The following is a 16,246-nucleotide window of genomic DNA, read 5'->3' on the forward strand; positions in this document are numbered from 1 at the left end:
AACACTTGATTCCAAATCAGAAGACCCAGATGCTAGTGTTTGGTTTGACAGCCAGTCACTTTAATGTCTTAGTGTCATCTGAACAAATAAGGGGTTAGACTAGATTTTTACGACCTGTGCCAGCTGTAACATTTCAGTATTTGGTTTAGAGTTTGTGACACCCAGGGTTGAGAGGGAAATTTGGCAGCCTTTACATTTTGCCTACAACTTTACCTTTATTTGGTCTATCAAGTCTTTTTCATCTTGTTTAATGGTAGTCAAATCTTCAGAAACTTGGCTTTTTATATCTAAACTCATATAAAAATGATAATGGTAAGAAACCCAACTTAGTTATCTTTTTTTTTTCTGGAAAGGGAAACCATCAACAACAACAACAACACACACACACACACACACACACACATACACACACCCCACATGATTGCTTGCCTAGGGAGGGATCAGAGCTTCAAAAGTGAGCTGATTCCAGCCACCAGCTGTCATCATATGAGGAGCTCTTGTGAGTTGATCGCCCGTGAAAGAGATGAGTTACCCTTTATCTTCACTAATCTACATCTGTAGTATATTCAATACTTACCTACCCTTTATCCTTTGCTCTGTGGTTTTCCATGGCTTCATGAAATGCTTTAGCCAGACAGGTCAAGGTTTAAAGGTGGTTTTGTTTTGTTTGCAATGAAAGTTAATTGTTAATTGAAAGTTAATTGATTTTTCTAGGAATGAGCCTCTAAACATGGCCACAGCTCAGTGATACTGACCAACCAAACATCCCTTTGCTGGACCTATGCAAACATGAAACAGACAAAGAGAAGTGAGTATGTGGCATTCATCAGAGGAGTAAGACCAATGCGAATTTTGTAAGCAGTATATAGCCGTGTCGAACATGATTACTTGGAAAATTACTAACTAAACCTTTCCTTAGCCTTTTCACATTTAGTGAAGATTTCATGAAGAATTGTAAGAGAAAAGTTTTTCCAGACCCAGCCATGAGTACTCTGGTTTACTCAGAAGAACCACGAACTTTGAACAGCTTGATCATCCAGCTTTCTGAAACTTCTTCGTGCGTATGTATCACTGAGGTATCTTCTTAAAGCACATATTCTAATTCTTTGGTCTGGGGTGGGGACTGAGATTCTGCATTTAAAATAACCTCCAAGGTGATGCCAATGTGTTCCTGATGCTGGGACCCTATTTTAAGTAGCAAAGGTCTTGTTAGAATCAACCCAACCAGTTGAAGGCAGACGATCACAGTTCTTGACTGTGAGTTTCAGACAATGATTGTCGATGTTCAGATGGAATTTTATGAAGCTAAACATTACCTTTGGCCTGTATAGTGAGTATACTACAACTCAAGTGGCGGGGTATGTGTTCGTATTTCTCTCAGAAACGAAGCTGAAAAGCCGACGGGCACATGGGCAGCAAGGAGAAGAATGCTAAAATAAAATATTATTGCAAAAAGGTGGAGATCGATAATCTGCAGCTATTTCTTTTCTTTCTTTCTTTCTTTTTTTTTTTTTTTTTTTCCTGAGACAAGGTTTCACTCTGTCACCTAGACTGGAGTGCAGTGGCACAAGCATCACTCACTGGAGCCTCGAACTCCTGGGCTCAAGTGATCCTCTTACCTCAGCCCTCCAAGGATCTGGACTACGGGCTTCATGAAATACTTTAGCCAGACAGGGCAGGGTTTAAAGGTGTGCCACTACAGGCAAGCACCACTACACCCAGCTAATTTTTTTTTTTTTTTTTTTTTTTTTTTTTAAGAGATACCGGTCTCATCTTGTGCCCAGGCTGGTCTCAAACTCCTGGCCTCAAGCAATCCTCCCACCTCAGCCTCCCAAAGTGCTGGGATTACAGGCATGACCCATGGCCCCTAGCCCTATTTCTAATGTATGAATAACCTGTTCTCAAGTTATCTTAAGAAATAAAGTATTTCTTTTTTTGAAATAAATAAAAAGTAGCTATACTGACCACATTAAAATGAATTGCTTTCACTTTAATGAATGGTAGGAAAATTTAGGATAACAAATAAGGAATAATCAGAAAAGAGCTATTTCTCTTGAAGATGGGATTCACTCATTCAGCAATTTATTGAACCCTTTGCAAAGGGGCCAGGTGCTGTGCTGGTTGCTGGAGATACAGAAGCAGTCCCCTCTGTCAAAGTCTCACATTCATTTGAGGGATAGTGACTCAAAACAATTCTTAAAATGAATTAAAACTGTGATCTCTGAAGGAGAAATGGAGCATTTTGAGAACATTTGAACTGGAGTGTTTGACTCGATTGGAATGTGAAGGAAGGCCTCCCCAAGAGAGTAATGTTTGAGGTGAGATCTGAGGAATGCTGGAATTAAGCAGGTGAAGGGGTGTTACGAGACACACCTTTAGAAGGTGCTTGGGCCATGTGTGAGGTCGTCCAAATATCCTATACATAGTCTCCCCTGATCTGGAGCCTGACACAGCGAGTCTTGGCATAATTAATGCTGATGCCAGACACTGCCCAACCTGGTCTCACCCACAGAAACAGACACACTCCATGTGGTCCTTGTGGGCCACCACACAGTGGAGAGCTATCCAGCCTACCCTTTACTTCCACTCCCCCGAATCTTGTACTTAAGTTGTAGCCTTTGAGACATAACTGCTTTTAAATTCATTTTCCTATAAGTAACATATTATATAGATTGTATTGTGATGATAAAATGATACTTTGAACACATTCTCTTATATTATGTTTAAAGAATGAGCTCCCCAGTTTTTGCAGACTTCCAACCAGGTTTGGGAAGCTTTACTCCATGTGGAATGGGTAGGAGTTTGGCGAGTGTGGAATGAGTTAAATCTCTGTAGCCCTTGACAGACTTTGTCCAGGAACACATTTGGTGTTCACAATAGTGAGCAGCACTCACTGAGGCTCAGCGAAATGAGCTTGCCCAATGTCATAGTGACTGGTGAATAGGAATAAACCTAGCACTGGGTACTCATTTTTCCAGATACTTAACATCTCATTAGCTCAAGTGTCCTGCTTGGCTTTGCCATCTCAGAAGCTCCCCCAAGCCTGTCACCTTCTGACTTCCCCTTACACCCAGCCTGTGGATCCAGAGGTAGCATTTTCACGCCTAATGTGTTACTGAAACACCAGGGGTTTGGTCTAGGTCCTGCTGCTCACAGCACAGAAAGCCAATCACTGACCCAACAATTATTGCCAAAAAAGAAGGCTTTAACTGAGTGCTGCAGCAGAGGAGATGGGAGGTCAGTCTCAAATCATCTCCCCAGGAGAGTAGTCTCAAACTCATCTCCCTGACCAGCTAAAGTTAGGAGTTTATACAGCAGGGAAGAAATGTAAGTATATGAAAAGACAGGAACTCAGGAAGGGTCAGGAAGCAATCACGATGAATGAGGGGCCTGGAGTTTCATTGTGTGGATGCAATGATCTGGTGAGTTTCAGATCTTTGATGCCCTTTTTTTTTTTCCAGAGACCTGGTGGTCCTTTCCTGGAGGAAGAAACTCTGAAACTCTGATAAAACCAAATGTAAGTTTCAAGATTTAAGGTCATAAGGGTCAATTTCTATGTTTATCCAAAACAAAAAACAAAAAACACCCAAGACTGTTGATGGGACTAATGGGTTGGTTTCAAAGGCAGATATGACTGCCCCCAGGACTCGGTCTCTTGATTTATGATAAACAATATAAACTTTATTATAGGGGACAGTGGGGAAGGGGAATACTCACGAGTCTGTGAATCCTTGGGTCATGGAGAAGCCAGGTAGTGTTCTTCCCTTCCTTTCTTTTTCTCTTTTCATTCTTATTCATTGGGTACATTTTTCCTGCCCCGCCGCAAGATCCTAAGATGTGGAACTGCCTGAAGTGAGCAGTCTGACCACCAGGGGGCAGCATGAGTCCATCGCTTTGTCTGAAAACAAAGGTCCTAGTCAACCGCCCTCCTCTCCAAACAAGCTGAGTCTGCACGTTGGAGTCATCTGATGAACTTTTAGAAAATTACAGGTGGGTGGGCTCACTTCAATTGCCATCTTCTGTCCTCGAGAGTGGGGCGTGGACATCGCCATTATTTAAAAGTTCCTCAGGTGAGTCTGATACACAGTGTTGAAAACCACTCGGAGAAGACTCATCTGTGAAAACTGTAAAGGCTTTTAGGAATCACCCAGCCCAGCCCATCTGTTTCCATTTTGCGGCTTCAGGAACTGAGGCCCAGAGATAGAAACAGTAGGCTTAGGGGTACTTGGAAGACAGCAGCAGAGCCCAGGACCCTGACAATCGGCCCAGTTCTCCTTCCCCCGTAGCACTTGGTCTTCCATATTTCGGCTGGGCCTGGGCATCAGAGGATACCAGGGACCACTCCCCTCCCCTCCAAGCGCAGAACGGTGCAGTCCCTCCTGGCTCAAGTTGCTCCTCGCTGACAGGAGAATTCAGAACTGTCCTGCAGGAATCAACTGGAGAACCTCCCAACCACGTGTGCACGAGGTTCAATGCCTGGAAACCGGAGGATGGGGACAATGAGGTAGTGAGGACAGCCACAGTCCAGTCAAGGAGGGCTTCCTGGAGATGAGGCAGGAAGAGGAGATTGGTTGGATTTCAATGACCCATGAACGGTGGGGGCCACATTTCAAACCAGAGGATCAGGATAAGTAATGGGTGTTCATGGGGCCACAGGTGTGGGTGGGGGAAGGTGAGGGCCAGAGAGCACAGGGAGTTAACACTGTGGAGATGGAAGAGGGCACAACACTTGGGTACGTATCTTCACTCCCAGATAGAGGAACCAAGGCCGTTTATGGAATGTTCTAGATCTCGACCTGGATGCATGAAGAAGCATGGGAGGTGTCTGAGCCTAGGAGGAGTGCCTGGGAGTAAGCTAGACCTTAGAAAGACACACCTGGGGGCAGCCAGACTGGAGGGCCAGAGGGAGGCAGCACCCGGGGCTACTTTAGGATCATGCTTTCCAGATCCTCCCAACACAGAAAAGAGGTGACTTTTGGAAGGTGTCCAGAGGTATTTGTGGAGTGGAATGGAATACTGAAGTAGAAGATTGCCCTTAACAGTGGACTGTGGAGGAGGACAGGACCGGAGAAAAGATTGGGAATGGAAGTTTGGTGAGCAGCAGGGACTCCATATTGGGGGCGCTTCTAGGTCTGACGGTTTAGGGGAACATCACAACCCCACATCCCTCTCTCTCCTCCTCTTTCTCCAGGCAGGACATTCTTTGGGAGTCCCAAAAACCTCGACCTGAGAAAGCTCTAGAAGCACAGCATTAGCCCGCCACCCACCCTGTATGTCTTGAGTGCTTTGCGATTCCACAGAGTTGTCTGTGACACGTCCAGCCCATCACTGCTCTGCTCTGCCTGCCTCTCTGTGGGAGGATGGATCTGAGGTTCATGGACACTCCACTTCTCCTCTTGTAAGATTCTCTCCAGTAAAGCCTCTTCTGCCTTTTATACCACATGGCACTGGAGAGGGTTGCCTTTGTCCTTCTTCCATGGCACCCGGCCACTACACAGGCACACCATGTTCCCAACGCTGGGTGTTCCTGGAAGAGGCCTTGTTCCCCAATACTGAGTGTTTTTGGAAGAGTGAGTCCTTGTTCCTGATGCTGGGCATTTCTGGAAGAGGCCTTTTTCACTGGGGCCTCCCTAAGAATGGAAGGATGATAATTTGTTCCTAAACATCCTGGCAGATCCCAGCGTCTTTATATGGTTGGGATGGGGAGAAATGAGAGTAGCTAAATGGATGCTAGCCTCTGTCTGCAAGGCAATACACACTTTTCAAAGCATCATGTCCACTCTGTCTTTTGTGGTTCACCGGAGCCTTCTGAATTAAAGAGGAAATGGCTGGCAGGGATGATCCCATCTACCTGCCCAGCCAATCCAGCAGAGAAAGGTGTCCCTTTCCCCTAAGGAAGCTCTGAGCGGACATGCTGTTTCCTCTTTTGGAGCATGTACAGAAGAGGAGCTAGAGTCCCAGAACCATTAGGCATGAGAGAGTTACTCCAATACAGGGCAAGGTTTTTGGATGTTTTGTATTGTATTTATCAATGCTTTTTTATTGAGCTTCTAAACACTTTACAGTGTTCTTAGAGCCAAAAAACTATAAAATCGTCAAGAACAGGTGCAATAATAAAAGCAATAATGATAATATGGGTAGCCATTCCTTCTCATATATTCACCGTTTGCCAGGCCTGGTTCTAAGTGCCAGTAAAAGACCAGGCCAGAATTCCAGCTCAGATCTTGTTACTTTTTATCACCTCACCTGTAAGGTTTTAACAGGTGTAGGGTTTCAGCAGTAAGAATAATTTGATGTTAAACCAAAGAATTCATGAGATAGAAAGACAAAAAATCCTATCCTTTTCCCCTAGGACTAAGGTGGCTGCCATGAGAAAGACCAGATTCTCAAGAAGAAACCATCTGTGAAGGATTTTGATCAGGCAACATGGGCATGCAGGTTTAAACACAGCCCCCATCCTTCCCTGCCTGCCAAGCCACTTTCTCCTATGTTCATGCATGTCTAGATTTCTCAGTGAAAACACAGTTGAACTCATGAAAGCCTATCTTTAAAAAATATTAAGTAGCTAATCTTATAAACCCCTATATACAGTGTCACTTCACTTTTTTCGTAAAACATGCCTAGTGGAATGGCAACAACTGGGAAAAAATCAGAGCTCAGCATTCATGTATTGAAAATATCTCTAAGTTGCCATAGGTGTTGGTTTATAAACTCCAGAAATAATTTATAAATAATCATTTATATTTGCTTATATTAATACTTGTTTATAAACTCGATATTTTCATGTATTTATTTTTAAGCTTTTTTGTTAAACATGTAAATGTGATTATTTGCAAATCTTCAATATGATTATGTTTGGGCCATCACCATCCAGTTCAAGATTTAGAACATTTCCAACACTTCCAAAGGTGCCCCTTCCCATTCTGTTACACGCCCCCCGACACCCAAGAGAACCACTGATCTGACCTCTATTCCCACAGATTCGTTTTGCATATTCTTGAGCATATCAGTGGAACCACACAGTATGTCATTTCTTGTGATAAGATCCTGTTGCTCTACATCATGACTGGGATTAATCCACACTGTGTATAATACAGTCATAAAACAGAATGCAGTACTGCAGGGGAAATGAAGGAACTGCAGTTCTATAAATCAATGTAGACACAATCTCAAAATAGAATATAGACATGAAAATGATAGTTGCATAAAGTAAAAGTGAGGCAAGAGAAAAAGATAAGCATTTTTTAGGAATGAATTCCTGTGTAGTAAAACAATTTTTAAAAAAGCATGGAAACATTTCACACAACTTCTAGAGTGATGGGTACATCTGCGGGGCAGGAGGGAGGAGGATGTTCACTTTATAATTTTCTGAACTGAGCACTTTACGTTGTTACGTTGGTATACGTATGTATTATATATATCACAGTAAAACAAATGAAAAAAATAGTACACAGGAAATGAGAAAGTAGGGAAAGTTAAGTACAGACACTTCCCTGAGACATCATCTTTTTTGTCATAACTGCTTATACCTTTATGTTAGTAAGTTTGCCTTCGCTAAATTCCTCTGGCTGCAGATGTAGTTTCAAATGACAGCAGCATCAGCATTCCCATGGTCAACTATTTAATCTTTAACTGCGTTTAGGTTTGACTCAGATTTCACCTCCACCCTTCTCACTTTTCATTTTGATTACCTGTTTATAGAATGCCACATGAGTTTATCACTGGGAGACGGGTAGGCAACACAACAACATATTTTGCTATCTGTGTGTGAACTGAGTGAGAGATGTGCAGTAAGAAATCAGAGAGGCTTTGAAAGAAGTGGCATGATTGGTCACTGATCATGATGCACATCTGTCACTGATATAATGACTTTTGGACTGAGGAGCCAGCAGTGAAGTTTGCACTTTATGCAACTACTTACAGTTAATATCCCTTGATAACTGAGATTTGAGATTTGAACTGTATTTTTGGGTAACCTTGGTGTTACTTATTTAACCCATGGTGACTGAAATTTGTACATATTGGAACAATGCAAATTGAAGACTTTATATGTATATATGTATGTGTATTTATATATATAACATGTATATATTTAGATATGTATATAAAATGTACTGTGTATACATACACACACTAAATATACATATATATACACACACACTCTCTATATGTATATATATGTATCTCACACACACACACAAATACGTCATGGTCAACTAGAATTAATTCCAGGAATCCAAGGTTGGCTTAATATTCAAAAATCAATCAATGTAATTCATTATACTTTTTTTAAAAAGAAAAACCATATAATAATCTAAATATATACAGAAAAATATTTGACAAAATTTAATACGCATTAATGATAAAAAAAAAATCTCAGCAGACTTGGAATTTAAGGGAACTTTCTCAGCCTTTTCCTTATCAGGAGCATGTATGAAAAACCTACAGCATCATACCTAATGGTATGATATACTATATTTAGATATACTATATATTATATATATAAAATCCACTGGATATATATATACACACTAAATATACATATATACATACACTGAATACTGAGTACTTTCTCAATACTGTATAACTGAGTACCTTCTCTTTAGTAATGGAGACAAGGGAAGGGTGTCTGGTCTCACTAGTTTTATTTAACATTGTGTTGGAAGTCTCAGCAAGTGCAAAATGGCATATAGATAGGAAAAGAAGGAACCAAATTTTATTTGCTGATGACATGATCATGTTTATAGAAAATCATAAAGAATCTTTTAAAAAATCTCCTGGACTATTAAGTAAATTTAGTTAAGTCACAAAATACAAGATCACTATATAAAAACTGATTATACTTTTATATACTAGCAATGAATAATTGAAAATGAAAAAAAAATTTTTTTTGAGATGGAATGTTGCTTTGTCACCCGGGCTGGAGTGCGATGGCACCATCTCAGCTCACTGCAGCTTCCGCCTCCCGGGTTCAAGCAATTCTCCTGCCTCAGCCTCCCGAGTAGCTGGGATTACAGGTGCCCACCATCATGCCCTTCTAATTTTTGTATTTTTGTAGAGACAAGGTTTCATTATGTTGGCCAGGCTGGTCTTGAACTCCTGACCTCAGGTGATCCGCCTGTCTCTGCCTCTCAAAGTGCTGGAATTACAGGCGTAAGTCACCATGCCTGGCCTGAAAATGAAATTTTTAAATGCCATTTATAACAGCACCCAAAACTATGATATATATTCAGTGAAATTTTAATGAAATATGTGCAAACATGGACACCAAAAACTACAACACAATGTTGAAGGAAAATGGAGATATATACTAGATTTATGGATCAGAAGATTCAATATTATTAAATGGCATTTCTTCCCAAATTGAGTTATGTATGCAGTGCAAACCCAGCAGGCTTATTTTTTTTAGAAGTTGGCAAGCTGAGATTTATATAAAAATATGACCTTTGTGCCATAGGATAGCCTAAACAATTTTGGAAAAGAACAAAATGCTGAAGGATATAATTTATTTAATTTTAAGACTTAATATAAATATGTAACAATCACATAATTACTGTAGATATAAGTAGAGAAATATAAACCAATACAACAATAGAGCATCTAGAATTAGAGCCATTTATGTGTGGTCAATTTATTTTTTTCAATTGAGGTGCCAACATAATTCAACAGGGGAAATGGTATTTTCAACAGACGGTGTAAAATGGGATATCAATTTGGGGGGAAAATTGAATCTCAGCTCTTATCTCACATCATACACAAAAGTTGACTTAAAATGGGTCAGAGAACTAAATATAAGAGCTAAGGTTATCAAACCTCTAGAAGAAAATATAGGAGAAAATATTGTAGCCTTTGGATAGGCAAATGTTTCTTGTGTAGGAATAAGAAGCATGAACCATACAAAAAAATAGTTGAGAAATTAGACTTCATGTAAATCATTTCTCTTCTGCCAACACTCCATTAAGAAAATGAAATGGCCTGGGAGAAATTATAGCTTGGGAGAAAATATTTGCAATATATACAGCTGCATAGGGCTTGTACCTAGAATTTATAAAGTACTCATCCAATTCAGTAAGGAGACAAACCGCCCAGTACAAAAATGGGCATGGTAAGAAGAATTTTAAACTCTTGAAGCAGAAGAGAAGCTCTCCTGTTGGCCTGGAAACAAGCCACCATGAGTTCTATAGCTGCAGAGAAATGAATTCTGCCAACAAGCACATGTGTTTGGAAGAAGACCTGAGTCTCAGATCACACTGTAGCCCAGGCTGACACCTTGATTGCAGACTTGTGAAACTTGGAGCAGAAGACCCAGCTGAGCTACGGCTCGCCCATGGAAACTGAGAGACAAGAAGTGGGCTTTAGTTTTTGGTTTAGGCTGAGAAATGTATGGTGATATGTAGAAAACTATAATACGATAAGCAAAAGATATGCATATACTTCACAAAACAAGATATATGGATAGCCAATAAACACAAGAGGTTCAACATCAGTCACCAGAGAAATGCAAATTAAAACCAAAATTAACATACCTCCACACACAAGCACAAAATAGAATGACTAATGTTAGGGGGAAAAACCTGACAATACCAAGGGTGGTGGTATCTGGAATTCTCAGAGACTGCTATTGAAAGGTAAAGTGAACAGTTTGGAAGTTTCTCATAAAATTCAACATATCACATAGCTCAGTTATTTCACTTGTATTTACTCAAGAGAAATGGTAACATATGTCCACACAAAGACTCATCGATCAATGTTCACTGCACTTTTTATTCATAATAGCCAAAAAGTAGAAACCACACAATTGCACACCAATAGGCAAATGAATAAACAAACTGTGCTGTAGCCACACAAGGGAATGCTACTCAGCCATGGGAAACCTTTTGAGGGTGATGGGAATTTATATAATGTGATGGCTGTGGTGGTGACTACACAGGTGTATACATTTGTCAAACTCATCTAACTTCACATCTTAAATGAGTGCATTTTATATACAAATTATACCTCAGTCGTGTTGATTTTTAAAAGTTCACCATCCCAGCATGATTTGCTCAAAAATCATCCCATAGAGAGGGAAAAACTAATGATGCAGGTGGATAGAGGTCAATTGCAGGGGGTATGTCCTTCAGTGGGAAGTAGGGTGGGGTCCAGTGCTTTAGAGGAAGAATGGCTATTAATAAAATCTGGGGTAGTTTACGTGTTTTCTCAGTTAAACAGGAAGCAGTGTAGCAGCTGAGAGTAAGGAGAGGCAGGGCTGTTGGAGGTATGAGAAGAGATAAAAAGGTGTGAAAGTCATTTCAGAGAGTGGAGAGGATAAATGGTCCCTAGGTCTGCCACCCACACCTTCCCACTCCCTGACACGCCCCATTCATCCTGGAACTCTTGATCTCACATCCTTTTCCCCATCACTGGTTTATCTGAGCAGCATGAAGAGGCAGCAGTGTCTGCTTAGAACCTTAGACTTGGTACCACTGTTACAGAAACTCCAGGCTACATGACCTGAGACTTTGTAGGGCTGGGCCAAGCCAGAAGTCCACAAGGTGGGGCTGCAGCCTCTGTCCCTGCACAGTGCTCAGGGTATCCTGAGAAGCTTCTGCTTCACTTCCCAGGTCTGCAACTCCCAGAGCTCCAGGGCTTTGAGAAAGCAGTCGGCTCCCAGAAAGCAGCCTGATATTGGGGGGTCCTAGCAAGCAGGTGGGGGCTTGGGAAGTTCATGAGAGAGATTTCCATAATTGGAACGATGAGGGTGATTGGTGGGGAGGGTTGGAAGTGCAAGGGCCCCTCATGACCAGAACTAAGAGGAGGGAATTGGCCTGACAGGCACGGGGACAGGACAGAAGGCCACGCTGCCTGGGGCCTGAGACCAGAGAGAAGTCTTGGTGCTTAGACGTGGTTCTTGCTCTGCTCCTCTGGGTCTTCAACAGTGGCTCTGCAGAGAAGTCAGCTTTGATGCGAGCACTGTTTCCTAGCTCTTAGAAGCACTCAGGACATAGTTCTTCTATGCCCTGAATGTCTGCCTCTCCCTACCTCTGTCCCGTACCCTGGTCCAGCAGCTCCTGGACTAGAATCTCCCTGTGGCTCAGCCTGTGTACTTGGGTTTTCCCAGGGCTATCGGGTGTATGTGTAGCCAGAGCATCCGACAGGCTGACTCAAGCAGAATACCCAGCCTGGTCTCCCTGTCAGAAGGATGCCAACTCCAGCCTCATCCACTGGGACCAACTCTTCCACCAAGGGGACTTCATAGACATCTGTCACTTCTTCAGCTTTGATTCCTGTTGTGTCTCACCCTTAACGGACTCTTACTTGGGTCTTACCTGGACTCAGATATGTACCATCTGCATTTCCTGGTGCCTGCATGGACACTCAACCTGCCAGGGTCAACTCCGAGATTTCTGGTTTTAACAAATGGTATTCACCACTAAGGAAGGTCACCTCAACTTAGAGCCTAAGAAAGAAATATCTGCTTGTTTCCAGGAGCCATTTAGATAGTTATGGAGCTAGAATGTTACTAAAAATCTAATGCTTTTAAATAAAATTTTTCTAATATTTTTAAGCTTCCTAAATAATTACTGGTTCACAAAGAAGCCTGCAAACCACAGGACCACGGTCATGAGGTAGGGAGAGACTGGAGCCCCACTGACCTCTCTGTGACCCTCGACAGGGTGGCAGGAGCAGTGAGGTTTAAAGGAGTTACCTTGCTCAACTGACATCACTCTTTCACTCAAATGACATGTCTGCTTGGTGCTCATTGTGTAGAGGTAGTGCATGGAACCTGGGTAAAACAGATGGCAGCGCTGCTGGCCTGGTGCGTCCCAGGAGAAGTGGGCGCTGCAGTGAATCTCCCCAAGTTTCCCCCAAAGTCCCCTCACCCCTCCCAGGTGAGAAGCAGCCAGGTGACATGTTGCTAGCCTTGTGTTAGTTGCGTATCTTCTTTCTGATGCAGACAGAGAGACAGGACAGGGAAGAGCAACATAGAGCACGGGCATTGTGGGTCGCCTAACACTGCCCACTCAGAAGAACACGGCGCTAATGAACCCTTCCTCAAAATGCCATCACTCCCAAAGAGCACGTTAAATATGTGAGTTAGCATCAGGGGAGTCATTCATTGCCAAACCCTAGGGAATTTGCATATTTAGCTGATCCCTGGGAACTGGGTGGAGGGGTGGCTGGTACCGATATCCAGACCTCAGGCACCTTCCCTGATGGTCAGAGATGGGGCTTCCCCACCATAACCTTGCTGCACGCTGGGGTGCTGGATCCTTCCAGGAGTGTGAAGCAGAGGAGAAGGTATGAAATAGTTATCCGCAGTAGTGGGAGAGTGAATGGGCCAGACAGCACCAGAGCCTCACTGGACTGACTTGAGGTTAAAGGCCATGAATTTGACCATCGCAGTGGAGGTTTGCTTTTGTTTTCCAGCCATGGCCAGCCATGTTTCTGAAGGTGGGAGTAGTAGGCAAACAGTTGATCTTGGCTGGGCTTGCCATTTACTGAGTAAACCCAAAGAAGGGAGCTATGGGTGTACGGTAAAGATTGATTATAACAAAGGGCCATAGAACTTAAATAGCATGCAATGTGAAAAGATGTAAGGATAAATTCAGGTTGGATTCCCGACCTGTGAGTTGTGTGATGTTAGAAAACTTCCCTAAGTTCTCCAACTCTCTTTCCTCATTTACAAGGCATCAAAGCACCCCCTTCCATGGGGTCATTATGAGCATGAAGGATGAAGTTTGGGGGCAAGTGCTTCCAGTCTGTAAGGTGCTCTGGAAACGGTGGGTCTGGCTTGGGGGTGAGTGTGGCATTACAGGCGGTTCATGTGCACCAATGTTGACAGGAGCATCCCCGGGCAGCACTGAGCTAGGGTCTGAGCTCCTGTGGTCACTCCACTTTCCCTGGCTCCTCTCCTCCTGCAAAGTTACCTGGAGCCACCACAGAGGCCCTCATGGGCATCTCAGATGTTCTCACAAACACATCTGCTCTTACGCATCTTGGCTGCTGCTGCAATGGACCTCCCAGGTACTTTTCTGCTCTTCTAGTCAAAAGGCCAGCAATCAGAGCCTGGCCTTGTGGCCCTCAGGATGAAGCGGGGGTGGAGTTCCGCCCAGGCTCCTCCTCAGACTTCCATCAACAGGTTGAGAAAGGTCTGCCCAAACCCCTGAGGCTCTGCACAGAGACGCCTGCAGGGCTGCCCCACCGTCCTCCAGGTCCACTTCTCTGTCCATGGATGCCTCTGAATTGCACGGCGAAAGTCATGCCTTTGCATGTGGCCAGCCAAGCCTCAGCTTCCTGTCACCTCCTCTCCTGCACCTAAGGTGCAGTGTCCTGTGGACAAAAACCGTCAAAAATGACCCTCTTCTTCCCCTGTGGAGTGACAGGCACTAAGCCCACCCCCTGCATCTCCTGGTGCTCTCTCCAAGGTCCTCCCTAGCTCTTCTCACCTGTACAGCAGCTATTTATTGCCTCAGACCTCCATCCCTTCCTCTTTCCCCCTTCCCCTGCCCAAGGTGGATCCTTGTACGTGAATCCAGACTTCTCAGAGATGAGTGTCCACTATCTATCCCCTCCCTCTTTCGGGGCTGCACCCCTCTCTGTGGATGCCTTCCTACAGTGTCTCAATAAGCTCCAGACAATTCCATCAGTGTCTCAAGCTCAAGTAATCAGCTCAACTCTTGCCCACCTTACAAATCAAAACCAAACCTTGCCCTTTTCATTTCACCCAGCAGAGCAGTCTTCCCGTTCCTGGGGTGATGAGACAGACTCACCCACACAGCACCTGGAGTTGAGACTTCAATTTTGTGCTGACACCTCCCAAGTCATTGACTCCTTCCCACATCTCTTCCAAACCACCATCCCACAGGCTGGCTGCCTGCTGGATGTGACCACACAGACATCTTGCACGCACATCAAAACCCGGTTTCAAAACCAGGTTTCTCCCCTTTCCTCACATACAAGCACCCCATCATACCTTCCCCAGTGTGACCCTCTCGCTGGTGTACACCATTGTCCTCACCATTGCCAAGACCCCTAGCCCTTCTCTGGATTATTTCCTGAGCCTGCCATCCCACTCTGTGATTGCTGCCGAGGTCCCCTCTCACCTGGCCTGACGGCCACAGCGTCCTTGTGCCCTCCTCCCTCAGCCAGGGGCACTGTCAATCCCATCCTGCAGGGCAGAGGAAACAGGCAGCTCTCCAAATCCCCTCAGGCCTCTCCCTGCTCAAAAGACATCGATGGCCCTTCAGCCACATAAGGATGAAGTGCAAGTTGCCACCTGTCCGCACCGCAGCCTGTGCTCCAGGGGCTGTGAACACCATTCAGCTCCTGGAAGGTATTGTGCCCTGCTCCTCCAGTCGCTTGCAGAAGCCGCTTGCCCTGCCTAATAATCTCACCTCTGCTCCTCCCTCTGGCCCTTCCTGCAGCCCTGAGCTTAGACATCACTTTTGCACTGGGACTCCTCCTCAGGGCTTCCACGTCCTCATTCACATCACCAGTTACAGCATCTTCCTGCAGTAACTGCACCTGCCAGTCTCTCCCACAGCCTGTGAGCCGCATCAGCGAAGACAGCATCTCTTGCTTTGTGTAATTTTGACTCTGGTTAGTCCCAACAATTTATGGAGTGCCTGGGTGGGTGTGTGGATGGTTGGAGCTCAGGCTGGTGTGATCCTCAGCAGGGACCCAACTTGCTTTCTCTAAGACACCCCCAACCCTTGCACAAAAGTTCTGGTTTTCAATCGAGTGTGCCCTCCCAGCTCACCAGACACGTGTGCCAAGGTGGAGTTCAGCTTTTCTTCCCACAGAGTGAGCAGGGGCATGTGGCCACCCTTTACTTCCTTTCACACAGTAATAAACTCCCTCCCATTGTAGCCATTCTCTTCCTGTTGTCCAAAACAAATTGCCTTCAAATGTGACTCAATTTCAGCACTTCTCACTCCCCCAAGGCCCTTTCTCCATCGGTTATACCCCCAGCCTCTCCTTCTCCATTTCTGCCCTGCTTGAAAACATGTACTGCATGCCCCTCTGAAAAAAACTCCTAGGTGACCTTTCATGCCCCCAAGTTGTTGCCTTATTCCTTACTTTTTTTTTTTTTTTGAGATGAAATCTCACTCTTGTTGCCCAGGCTGGAGTGCAATGGCGTGATCTCGGCTCACTGCAACCTCCGCCTCCCGGGAGTGATTCTCCTGCTTCAGCCTCCTGAGTAGCTGGGATTACAGGCATGTGCCACCACGCCTGGCTAATTTTGTATATTTAGTAGAGATGG

At 44.2% G+C, this 16,246-nt stretch overlaps 2 long non-coding RNA genes across 2 annotated transcripts; both read left to right on the top strand.

Annotated features, from left to right (window-relative positions):
- The first annotated feature begins 878 nt into the window (after positions 1-878).
- LOC108513809 (uncharacterized) lies at positions 879-4,499 on the top strand. Its single transcript, XR_001881027.1, has 3 exons — positions 879-1,061; positions 3,462-3,517; positions 3,828-4,499. It is a non-coding gene; the product is annotated as an uncharacterized LOC108513809 (long non-coding RNA).
- A 187-nt stretch (positions 4,500-4,686) lies between these two features.
- On the top strand, positions 4,687-6,584 carry LOC108513808 (uncharacterized). Its single transcript, XR_001881026.1, has 3 exons — positions 4,687-5,093; positions 5,192-5,398; positions 6,353-6,584. It is a non-coding gene; the product is annotated as an uncharacterized LOC108513808 (long non-coding RNA).
- The last annotated feature ends 9,662 nt before the right edge of the window (positions 6,585-16,246 follow it).

This window comes from Rhinopithecus bieti, unplaced genomic scaffold, assembly GCF_001698545.2.
Source record: "Rhinopithecus bieti isolate Rb0 unplaced genomic scaffold, ASM169854v2 scaffold_32083, whole genome shotgun sequence".
NCBI lineage: Eukaryota > Metazoa > Chordata > Mammalia > Primates > Cercopithecidae > Rhinopithecus > Rhinopithecus bieti.